Source organism: Grampus griseus (genome assembly GCF_964374135.1).
Source record: "Grampus griseus genome assembly, chromosome: 4".
In the NCBI taxonomy this organism is placed as follows: domain Eukaryota; kingdom Metazoa; phylum Chordata; class Mammalia; order Artiodactyla; family Delphinidae; genus Grampus; species Grampus griseus.
In genome coordinates this window covers 104287946-104300876 of record NC_138997.1, presented here as the reverse complement: position 1 = coordinate 104300876, position 12931 = coordinate 104287946, and positions in this window count along the sequence as shown.

Below are 12931 nucleotides of genomic sequence, written 5' to 3'. Positions count from 1 at the left end.
AAAAGCAAGGGCAAAGTCCAGGGACAGTAGGAGACCTACAGATATGTGAACTATACTATATAAACTGAAATGCAAATGAATAGCTGTAGCAACCATTTCACAAAACTTATAAAAAGGCAAAAAAACTGTCTCAAATACTGTTGATAAAAAGTCGTCATTAGGTTTAATATTGAGGAATTGAAGATGATTTTTTTTTCTGAAAATGAATAACATTGGCCTTGATACAGGGCCATGACTTACCCAATGAAGAAGAGTATGTGATGAAAACCACACTGGTCACTTCAAGAAGAATTATAAGACCCAGGGAGAGAGATTGCATCCAGGAAGAGGGATGTGATGGGCTTCCCTGGTAGCACAGTGGTTGAGAGTCCGCCTGCCGATGCAGGGGACACGGGTTCGTGCCCCGGTCCGGGAAGATCCCACATGCCGCGGAGCGGCTGGGCCCATGAGCCATGGCCACTGGGCCTGCGCGTCCGGAGCCTGTGCTCCACAACGGGAGAGGCCACGACAGTGAGAGGCCCGCGTACCGCAAAAAAAAAAAAAAAAAAAAAAAGGAAGAGGGATGTGATTTGCCAAATGGGATGAGAAACACATTTTAAGTTAAATGATGGATATATTATCATTGCATGAGAATCAGCACGAGAAAATGAGAAGCAAGGTGGGTAAAACTCAGTAGGTGAGTTTGAGGTATAGCTCTTCTTCTTGCTGCTGAGACACCTTCGTAAATTTCTGTTTCCTCATCTGTACAGTAAGGATGATAAAATCTGCCTTAGAGAGCTGTTGTGAAGATGGCTTTGTAATAGCTCGTATTTATTGAATATGCACCATGATCCACCTAGGGACTCTGCTTGTATAATCCCATACAATCCTTCTAACAATACTGAGATAGGTATTAATACTTACTATGGAGAAAAAAAGGCACAGGGAGATCACTCCGTGTCATGCAGGTAATGTATGTTAGAGTTAGAATTTGACGCCAGCATTCTGATCCTAGAGGCTCTCTGCTCTTAAGCCAGGTTGCTGCACTGCCTCCTAAATGACCCATTACCTTATTAAAGATTTCCTTTTTTGAGACAATGTACAAAAAGTCTTTATACCAGAATTTAGAACATAACAAAGACCATTTCTTCTTACTATTTTATTGTTATTAAATTTATAATTATCAAATTCTATGGAAAATTATTAGCCTGGATGTCAGGCAACCTTAATTCTGGTGTTAGCTCTGTCACTAACAAGATGTATGGCTCTGGGCAAGTCGCTTCCTTCTCTGGCACTTATTTTTCTCGCCTGTAAAATAAAGCACTGATATTGTCTGAACTTACTTTTTGTCCCAATATCTTATGATTCTTAGGGAAATTTAAGAACTATTCATTAAACATCTTAGAGGTTCCACTAAACATACATTAAAGTCTTTAACTTTGTTTCCTGAGTACGTGGTTTTACTAAGTATTTTAGAGAGGATGCCGGATTGGAGGGGAATTAATAAAGCTAGCATTGTGTGTGTGTGTGTGCATTATGTACGAATGAGAAGAAACTGAGCAGAAAAAGAAAAGCGAGTAGAAATCTCATTTTCATTGTCCAGAAAGAGGCTCAGAGCCGCAGAAGTGGAGAAATTTCACTGCCTGTCCAGAATTATCTTGGATGTCCCTTGAAATAAATTGATCCAGGGTCCTAACATATGTAATTTCAATTTCGTTAATGGTAGGTTTGCAGCATTAGCGGCAGTTGCCAAAAAGTGTTGACATTTATTACAGGCTCAGACATGGAGAAAAATGATTCTTCACATGAATACATTTGCCTAAAGCAATGATAGTCTCAGAGGGAAATCATAAACAGAAAGAAAATGCTACTTGACTGCCCTCGAATCTTGAAAATCCTAGAAAGGCTCAAGAACAAATAATTAGCTAAATTCAGAAAAATTTGCTTCTCTTTTTCCTTAGCTCATTGTCATAGATTCTGCTGGTGCTCTGCCAATATCCTCTTGGTACTTTCCATTTTGTGTGTGCCAGTGACCTGCTCAGGTACCTGTGCTTCTCTGCCTGGGGGCTTTCTCTGGTTGAGCGAGGGGCAGGCCAGAGGTACCAGGTGGTTGATACTCCTGTGAAAAGTCCTCAGGTAATGCCACTTAGCACCTACTGGATGAGTATCTCAGCTTCCTCATCCCTCAGGTAGGAGGGACTTTGAGGTCTGTTCACAGTGTTCAGACGTCCTGAGCAAGATTGAGCCCAAATGCCCATGTCATTAGCATGCTCACTAATACACCTTGAATTGGCTTCTGTTTTGGCTTTGAGAATACACCTGCCAGATCTCTGACTGCAGGAAATTAACTGCGAGCCCCATCTGCTTTCTGTTCTCAAATCCAGCACTTTTGCACCAAGACCATGCTTCCCATGGATTTCTCTCAGCCAACAACTGAGAGATACAGGGATACTAAGGCAGATGCAATACTTCTCTGATAGTTTACTAGGGTTCAAGAATTCCCTGTAGACTTTAGCGAACTCACTTAACAATCTAAGAAGCTTCCAACCAACCTTCCTTCCTTCCCTCTCTCCTTCACAAAAAAGGACAGAGGGAAGGAAGGAAATCTGCTTCTCAGCTTCTCCTAGTTCCTCCCCGTTTTATTTTGTACAGATATTTTCCCCTAATAAAATCATTATGCTTCTAATCCCATCTTGGTGTCTGCCTCTCAGAAGACCTGTAATAATACATCTGTGTTCCTTTTTCTGTATTATTTCTCTGCTCCTTACCAGTGTTTCCTGGGATCACCCAAGACACTATTTGCATTCAAAACTTCATCTCATACTCTACTACCGTGGAAACCCAATTTAAGATGACCCTTCCTCCTTTAATCTATAACACGTTGAAACTTGTAAATTCTACATTCTCTCTACTACACATACATACACCTTCACACACACACGCGTGTGCAGAACGCACACAGTGGAGTACTTCAATAGAAAATCATTTGAGATGATGTCCTTCCATAGGTTTAAACAGAGGATTGCAGAGAATGTTAAATACTGACATATATTGGGAGACTCCAGAGATTTAGTGGGAACAGTTGAAATCTTAGATTCTCCATGATTGATTATGTTCAGTTTTTTTATTTCTTCTTTGATTTCTTCACTGGCCCACTAATTGCTTAGTAGCATGTTGGTTAGTCTCCACTTGTTTGTGTGTGTGTGTTTTTCTTTCCAACTTTCTTTTTGTAATTGATTTCTAGTTTCATACCACTGTGTTTGGAAAAGATGCTTGACATGATTTCTATCTTCTTAATTTTATTGAGACTTTTTGTGATCTATCCTGGAGATCCATTCTGGCCTAGCATGTGATCTATCCTGAAGAATGTTCCAGGTGCACTTGAAAATAATGTGTATTCTTTTGTTTGGGGGTTGAATATTCTGTATATATTTATTAAGTGCATCTGGTCTGTGTCATCTAAGACCAGTGAAATTGTTTTCTTATTGAAATTCTGTCTGGGTGATCTATCCATTAATGCAAGTGAGGTGTTATGGTCTCTAATCTTATTGTATTACTGTCAACATCTCCCTTTATTTTTGTTAATATTTGCTTTGTATATTTAGGTTCTACTATGTTGGGTTCATATATACTTACAATTTTTAAAGCCCTTTATTGTGATGATTCCTTTATTATAATGCAATTTCTGTCTTTGTTTCTTGTTACTGTCTTTGCTTTAAAGGTCATTTTGTCTGATATAAGTAACGCTACCCCAGCTTTCTTCTTGTTTCCATTTGCATGAAAATATTTTCCATTCCTTTACTTTCAGTCTATGTGTGTCTTTAGATTTGAAGTAAGTGTCTTATAGGAACCATATATATGGATTTTTAAAAATCCATTCAGCAACCCTGTATCTTTTGACTGGAGAATTTAGTCCATTTGCCCTTAAAGTAACTGTCAACACATATATACTTATTACCATTTTTTTTTTTAACTTGTGTTCTGGTTGTTTGTGTAGTTCTTGTCTGTTCTTTTCTTCCTATCTTGTTTTCTTCCCTTGTGAATTGATGACTTTATTTACTGTTATGTTTGTATTCTTATCTCTCTATTTTTGTGTATCTGCTTTAGTTTTCAGTTTGTGTTTTTTATGAGGTTCATATATAACAGTCTATATATATAGTAGTCTATTTTAAGTTGATGGTCACTAAAGTTCAAGCACATTATTAAAGTACTACATTTTTACACCTCCTCACACATCTTATGTTTTCGACATCATATTTTACATCTTTTTTTATTTTGTATATCACTTTATTTTTTTAGATATAGATTTATTTTATTACTTTTGTCTTTTAACCTTCATACTCTCTTTATAGATGTTTGTTCCACAACATTTAACCTAAGTTTGCCTTTACCAGTGAGATTTTTGCTTTCATAATTTTCTTGTTTCTAGTTATAGCTTTTTCTTGTTCATTTAAAGAAGTTCCTTTAACATTTCTTTTAAGGCTTATTTAGTGGTGATGAGCTCCTTTAACTTATACTTGCCTGGGAAACTCTTTAGCTCTCCTTCAGTTCTGAATGATGACCTTGCCAGATAGAGTATTCATAGTTATATACATAAATTTTTCCTTTTGGCACTTTGAATATATTGTGCCAGTCTCTTCTGACCTGTAAAGTTTCTGCTAAAAAATCAGCTGATAGTCTTATAGGGATGCCCTTGTATGTAAGCAAATGTTTTCTCTGGATGATTTTAAGATTCTCTCTTTATCTTTAACTTTTAACATTTTGATTATAATTGTCTTGATGTGGGTCTATTTGGGTTTATCTTATTTGGAACATTTTGTGCTTCCTGGACTTAGATGTATGTTTCCTTTTTCAAGTTAGGAAAGTTTTCAGCCATTATTTCTTGAAATAGGTGTTCTGTCCTCTTCTCTCTCTCTCTTCTCCTTCTGGAACCCCTATAATGTGAATGTTGGTATACTCAATATTGTCCCAGAGGTCCCTTAAACTATCTTCATTTTTGTAATTTTTTTTTCTATTTCAAATGGGATACTTCTACCACCCTATCTTCCAGATCACTGACTCATTCTTCTTCACCTCTAATCTGCTGTTGAGTCCTTCTAGTGTTTTTTTCCATTTAATTTATAGTATTCTTAGTTCTGATTGGTTATTTTTTATAGTTTCTATCACTTTGTTGAAGTTTTTACTGCATTCATCCAATCATACCCTGAGTTCTGTGAGCATCTTTATGACTATTACTTTGAACTCTTTATCTGGTAAATTGCTTACTTCCATTTTTCTTAGTTCTTTTTCTGAGGTTTTGTCTTTCTTTCTTTTGAAAGCTATACTTTTGTCTCCTCATTTTGCTTAACTCTCTTTGTTTCTATGTATTTGCATATCAGCTGTATTTTTCAGACTAGAAAAAGTGGCCTTACATAGGAGGTGTCTTGTGGGACCCAGAGGAACAGTACCCCCTGGTCACTATAGCCAGGTGCTCCAGTGTTATCCCCTGTGTGGGTTGCATGTGCCTTCCTGTTGCGGTTGGGCAATAATTGTTGTAACTATGTCCCTGGCCCAGCTCACTGCGTGACTCAACTGTGACTACTGCAGACACATTGGTAGGTAAGGACAGTCCCCACCCTATAAAGCCTGGCTGCAACTTCTAGGTGAAGACTATGTTTTTCTTAAATGGCACTAGCCAGCAATTTCATCAGAGAAAATTCTACAAGATTCCTGCCCCTCCAGCACATGCTCTAAAATTAGTCAATGAATCACAATCTCATATGACTCAGGTACTCTTCTTGCTGCTGACTGTGCATTGGAACTTGGAGTGGGTGAGTTTGTGTGTGAACCCTTCAACAGCAGAGTCTCAGTTTCCCACAGCCCTCTGGCTCTGTCCCACATAAGCCCTAATGGTTTCTAAAGCCAGATGTTATGGGGGTTCACCTTCCCAGTGAGGGTCCCTGGACTGGGGAGCCTGATATGGGGCTTGGACCCCTCATTCCTCAGGGGAGACGTCTGCAGTTGTAATATTCTTCCAGTTTGTGGAGTTTCATACCAGGTGTGAGTTCGGACTAGACCACATCTCTGCACCTCCTACCCATCACCATGTGGCCTTTTAAAAATATCCTTAGTTAAAGAAAATCTGATCTGCTAGACTTCACGTTGTTCTCAGAGATAGTTGTTCTCTATGTAGTTGTAGTTTTGTCATGTCCATGGGAGAAGGTGAGTTCAGATCTTCCTACTCCGTTATTTTGATTTGGACACTCAATCCCTGAGATTCTGATTTTTGAGAAATATTGACCAACACTAGTTTGTAGAACTCATGGGAGGAAAAAAATAAGACGGAATCTAGAGAAATCTGAATAAAGGAATTTGATATGGCCAAAACCATTCCAGAAGTTCAATATGCAGTATGGTAAAAAGTTTTACTTTATTTGAACCTAATTTGATATCCAAGGATATCCAACAGCATGGTCAGGTACAAATACACTAAAATAGGAAGTTCTTGCAGGAAAGTATCTATAATTTCAGGGAGGTAGTGATGAGGTGTTTCTCAGAGGTCAACCTATTTTCAACTAAACATCTATTTAAGCATGAAAATCATAGCATTGTCAGAAAGGAAACTGGATGGTGTTAGGTGTTGTGCAGAACCTCATGCCTTTCCATGCAGGCAGAGCTATTATGGTAGGAAATATGACAGAACTGTAAAACATGGTTGAAGTCACCTAAATAAATGAATAAACGTAAGTATAATTGTGTACACTCTGTAAAATCATAAAATGGCAGAAATAGATAATCAAGATAGAAAGCAAAAGACAAGTATAGACAGTATGGTTTAGCTCAAATCTTGATGCAATTTTATTGTCCTTATTTCATAGAGATATTCATCACAGTCATATTCAAACAATATGACCCCTCCTTCCAAGAATTATAAACTATATAACTATATAACTATATAACTATATATATATATATATATATATATATATATATATATATATATATATATATATATATATATATATCAGTTACTGAGGATATAGAGACCCAAGTTCCTAGAAGGTTAAAATGATTCCAAACTATGAAAGATGCCAGGGTCTCAGCCAAGTGTCCTGTGTTTTAAGACAGTGCCAGTGGGAAACCAGATGACTAAGCAGGACCAAAGGATGAAGCCCACTTGGATAGATTGGGTGTGCAGTTGGAGAAGCTAATTCAATGGGTGAAGCATTTACCTGAGGTAAACCAGATAATTAACTTATGGCAACATAGAGAGTTATAGGGCTTCCCTGGTGGTGCAGTGGTTAAGAAATCCACCTGCAAATGCAGGGGACATGGGTTCAAGCCCTGGTCCAGGAAGATTTCACATGCCACAGAGCAACTAAGCCTGTGCACCACAACTACTGAGCCTGCGCTCTAGAGCCCATGCACCAGAACTACCCACGTGCCTAGAGGCCGTGTTCCACAACAAGAGAAGCCACCTCAATGAGAAGCCTGTGCACTGCAATGAAGACCCAACACAGCCAAAAATAAATAAATAAAAATTTAAAAAAAAAAGAGAGTTATAGACTTCATGAACTATCTGGGGAAAATGATGCTGAGACATAAACTATTGTGCCCAAGACTTCTCATGAAGTAAGTGATTTAGGGAAGGGCAGTAAGGGGTCACAGTATCTGCTGAATAAATCTGGGGAAGGCAGGGCTTGAAGACTCTCAACCAGAGTTGCAGCTCTGCAGCCAATGGTGTACAGCACAAGTCTGTTAGAGAGAGACATTTCCCATCCACTATAGCCACTGAACAGGCATTCTTTAAGGGACTAGGGCAGTGATTCTCAATTCAGAGTGATTCTGCCACCCAAAAGACATTTGACAATGTCTGAAAATATTTTTGATTACTACAACTATAAAAGTTGCCACTGGCATCCCTTGAGTAGAGAACAGGGCTACTGATAAACATCATACAGCATCCTACAGCCCCTATAACAAAATTTATATGACCCCAATGTCAATAGCACTGAGACTGAGAAATCCTGGACTAAGGCAATGTTGACAAGCTTCTCAGAAATTCTCAGTGAGCAAGAGAAAAGGGACTTACTTGACATAAGGCGGGGGTGGGGATTACACATCATGAGCGCCTGTTATGTGTCAGGTCCAGCACACAGCTACTCTTCAATCTCACAAATGAGAGTAGATATTATGACATCACTTTATAGAAAAGGAAATAGAGTTTCATAAGGAGAAGGAATTACCCAATAAATAACTCATTTTAGCTTAAATTTAATCCAAAGCTTTTAGATACAAAGCCCAGAGATGAGATGTCACTGGGAAAAAAATGCAAAGTTATTTTTTTCTAGTTTCAAAATGGAAATCCATTTCATTGATCACTTTTTTTTTTTTTAGCAGTACACGGGCCTCTTACTGTTGTGGCCTCTCCAGTTGCGGAGCACAGGCTCTGGACGCGCAGGCTCAGCAGCCATGGCTCACGGACCCAGCCGCTCCGCGGCATGTGGGATCTTCCCGGACTGGGGCACGAACCTGTGTCCCCTGCATCGGCAGGCGGAGTCTCAACCACTGCGCCACCAGGGAAGCCCTCACTTACAATTTTTAACAAGGCAGGAAGTGTCATTGTGCTCATGACTGGCTTTATGTGTCAATAATTTTAGCCTGATTTTAGTAGCTTTTCATAAATGTAGACACCATGCTATTAGGATGCTTATTTAAACATTAAAGTTTATTTACCACTGAAATATCAGGAATATCAGGAATATCAGGAATGTCAGGAACACAGGAATATCAGGGAGGTAGGATTGCAGGTTACTTTTATTACTATCTAATATTTTTCTTGAATTTTTCAACTTTTTACAATAAGCATATGTTAAAAACTATAAAGTTTCCAAATAGCTATATTTTAATGTAGTATATAATTATTTTAAGAAATTGCATAGAGGATAGAGACTCATTTATTTTGGAATTATATGGATTTGTTGACCATGAAATCTAAAATTCCATTTCATTGAATATTTCCTTATGTATTACAGAAAATGGGGGGGAAAGGAAAAAGGGGCACACAGTTTTTGCCTCTAAGGAGCTTGCAAAATTCCAAATAATGTAAATGTTTGGGGTGCTTTCTCCTCAGAGCTGCCCTTGAAGTTTCTGTGTATAATCCCTCAGCCAATTATAATTCCAACTTTTCCACAAATATTTCATCCACCATTATTGGGTGTGATATCCTCTCTACCTCCACTCTCATAGCACCTTGCTGGAATTTCTGATGTAACATTCTAGCTGCGTTATTATTAGCTTCCTCCCTAAAATTATAAGTCTCAAAGGCCAGGTTTTTATGCTTATTCAACTACATATTCCCCTATCACCTAATGCAGTGTCTTGCACATAGTAGAAAGTCAATAAATGCCTGCTTATTTGAAATAATTCCAGCCCTGAGGCCAAACGCTCACAGATTTCCATAATCTCAGAGAAGAGAGAGGTGTGGAGGTGTTGCAGAGTGCCTGTGCTTAGCAGGCACGTTTATATTCGGGGTTAGTGGCCTCTATTTTTAATCTACCGGATTTTTCTACAGTATCGACTTTTTTCTTAAATAATTCCTTATTTACATCGGAAGATCAAAAGTCTTTCAAGCTTAAGTCTTGCCTACACACACATTTATGAGCTGTGCTCACAAAATGCTCAGGAACATTAAAAATTCCTGACATGATAAATATGTCGCACAACAAGGTTTTAAGATGATTCAAGTAAATAAATACGTAACTCGTTTGCGGAGCAGTGCTAGACAGAGGGTTAGACTGCTCAGGCGCAAAGTTTAACAGGGCATCTAACAGGAGTGGATAAAATCCACTGGAACAATGAGTGAAGCCTGCCATCTACAGGCCAATAAATGTATCACCATGTAGGTACTGGTAGACTTTGAACCCAGGGTGTAATAAGTCTTAGGTAATACTCAGTATGGGAGCTCAAAGAGACGATTCTATGTTGAATTATTGGGAGCCAATGCTCTGTTTCTGTCCTTCAATGTCAGTATATAAGCAAAAAGTTAAAACTGCCTTAAAAGCAATACTCTCTTCCACCTGGTTCCCTGCAAAATCATTACTTCACAAAACTGAAGAAAAAACTGTCTCCCATTTTTATTTTTACGATGATGCTCTGCACTTTTTTAAATTGTAATTATCTTTGTGTATTTCTATCTTCCCAGGAGTTAGTTAATTCCTACAGTGCAAGGGACCTATAAAATTCATCTTTGTATGACCTCTTGCCTAGCCCAATGTCTGACATGTGGCAGATATTCTAAAAAGATATAATGCCTGAATTATCAAAATAATGAATGAATAAATAAATGAGAAAATAAATCAACAAACTAATTATTTCTTGGTTTCCTTGCTCCAAATCACATAAAAATTTATGAATAAAATATTGTAATCTAATATATATGTATATGAACACATACAGATTTATGTATAAATATGAATATATGTATGTGTACATATGTATGTATATGTATTATATATATATATATGTATTATATATATATCTTTGTGTGTATAGCCAGTTGTTTTGCAACCTCTATAATAAATCAAGTGTTTTAACGCTTTTTATTAAAATCCTGAAACCCGTATATTAAGATCTTATAAATTCAGCTTTAGGGTCTTGGCTATGTCATTTTATCAGACAGAATATTCTGAAAGATTCATTTTATTTATAAAGCAAACATGGCACCAAGGCCATAGTTATGGTTTCTCATTTATGTTTTTCCTTTCTGTGATTGACCAGATAGCTCTCATCAGATGAAATGAGAGCCAAGGAAAAATGTTTAGATTATTATGGAGATAGAATAAAAAAGAAGGTGCAGAAGTAAGAGAAATATTGTTTCTTTAAAGAGAACTTGGTTCTCTTCCCACTTCTCTATCAACACAACCTTGAAGAAATTTTTTTGCACTTTTAACCTTCAATTATCTTTAAAAAGAAGGGGCCACGTGGACAGACCTAGAGATTGTCAACTGAGTGAATAAGTCAGAGAAGGACAAATATCACATGATATCGCTTATACATGGAATCTAAAAAAAATGGTACAAATGAACTTATTTACACAACAGAAATAGAGTCACAGATGTAGAAAACAATCTTATGGTTACCAGAGGGGAAAGGAAGGAGAGGGATAAACTGGGAGATTAGGATTGACATATACACACTACTATATATAAAGCAGATAATCAACAAGGACCTACTGTAGAGCACAGGGAACTCTACTCAATACTCTGTAGTGACTTATATGGGAAAAGAATCTAAAAAGAGTTTTATGAATACATATATACGTATGTATAAAACTGATTCACTTTGCTGTACAGCAGAAACTAACACAACACTGTAAATCAACTATAATCCAATACAATTTTTTTAAAATAAGAAGAAGGGGCCAATATTCATTGTTCACTGCTGAGTAACAGGCACTGTGCTTAGTAGTTCTATGAACTGTCACATTTAATCTGCCCAATGGCCCTAGATCTGGGAGACATCTACTGATACACCCACTTTTTGGACCAGGAAACTGGGTCTCAGAGAATTTTTCTGCAGGGTTACATTGTGGGAAGTACACTGAACCCAGCTCACACCAGCTTATAAGAGCTCACTCTGTGTTCAGGGGTGTCACTTTGGTAGCAGAAAGTCAGCCACAGTGGAATTGTTTACAACATGTAAATCAGCAATTGCTAGGAAGCAGCCCTGGCCCCTGCCCTGAGAGCCAGCTGTTAAACATGTACCAGCATACCACGGGATATGAAGCAATAATAAAAGTTTAAGAATATTCAACTCCAAAATGTATGTTCTTTCAACAGACTGCAGTACCCAAGAGTTAAGGAATTGTCCATTTAAGACTTACATAGAAATTTATAGTTGGTAAGAGAATATTTTACACAATAAAAAGAACCTGATTTCCATTTCACTTTTCTTCCTCCCTGTTTTCTACCCCACCCTTTCCCCCTATTCATCACTGCCACACACTGAGCTTCTGCTAAGTGCTAGGTTCTTGACATAAATTGCAATATTTATATAACACTGAGGAAAATAAGGTCTGGATCAGTCAAGGGATTTAGAAAAAAAACATGGATTAACTAAAGATGGAGCCTTGAATACAGAATAAATATGTCACTCTTTTTATCTGCTATGAGCGTCATATGGTTACGCATAACTGCTCGTCATACTGAAAAGGAGTATTAAGAGTTAGGAGAAGAGGAGCTTCAAGATGGCAGAAGAGTAAGACTTCTTGGCAGAAGAATTAAGAGTTAGCAGAGATCACCTTCCTCCCCACAAATACATCAGAAATACATCTACACGTGGAACAACTCCTACAGAACACATACTGAACTCTGACAGAATACCTCAGACCTCCCAAAAAGCAAGAAACTCCCCACGTACCTGGGTAGGGCAAAAGAAAAAAGAAAAAATAGAGACAAAAGAATAGAGATGGGACCCGCACCAGTGGGAGGGAGCCGTGAAGGAGGAAAGGTTTCCACACACTAGGAAGCCCCTTCGCGGGTGGAGACTGCAGGTGGCGGAGCGGGGAAACTTCAGAGCCACAGAGGAGAGCACAGCAACAGGGGTGCAGAGGACAAAGCGGAGAGATTCCCGCACAGAGGATCGGTGCCGACCAGCACTCACCAGCCCGAGAGGCTTGTCTGCTCACCTGCCGGGGCGGGGTGGGGCGGCTGGGAGCTGAGGTTCTGGCTTCGGTCAGAACCCAGGGAGAGGACTGGGGTTGGCTGTGTGAACACAGCCTGAGGGGGCTAGTGCACCACGGCTAGCCGGGAGGGAGTCCGGGAAAATGTCTGGAGCTGCCAAAGAGATGAGACATTTTCTTGCTCCTTTGTTTCCTGGTGCGTGAGGAGAGGGGAAAAAGAGCTCTGCTTAAAGGAGCTCCAGAGATGGGCACGACCCGTGGCTATCAGTGCGGACCCCAGAGACGGGCATG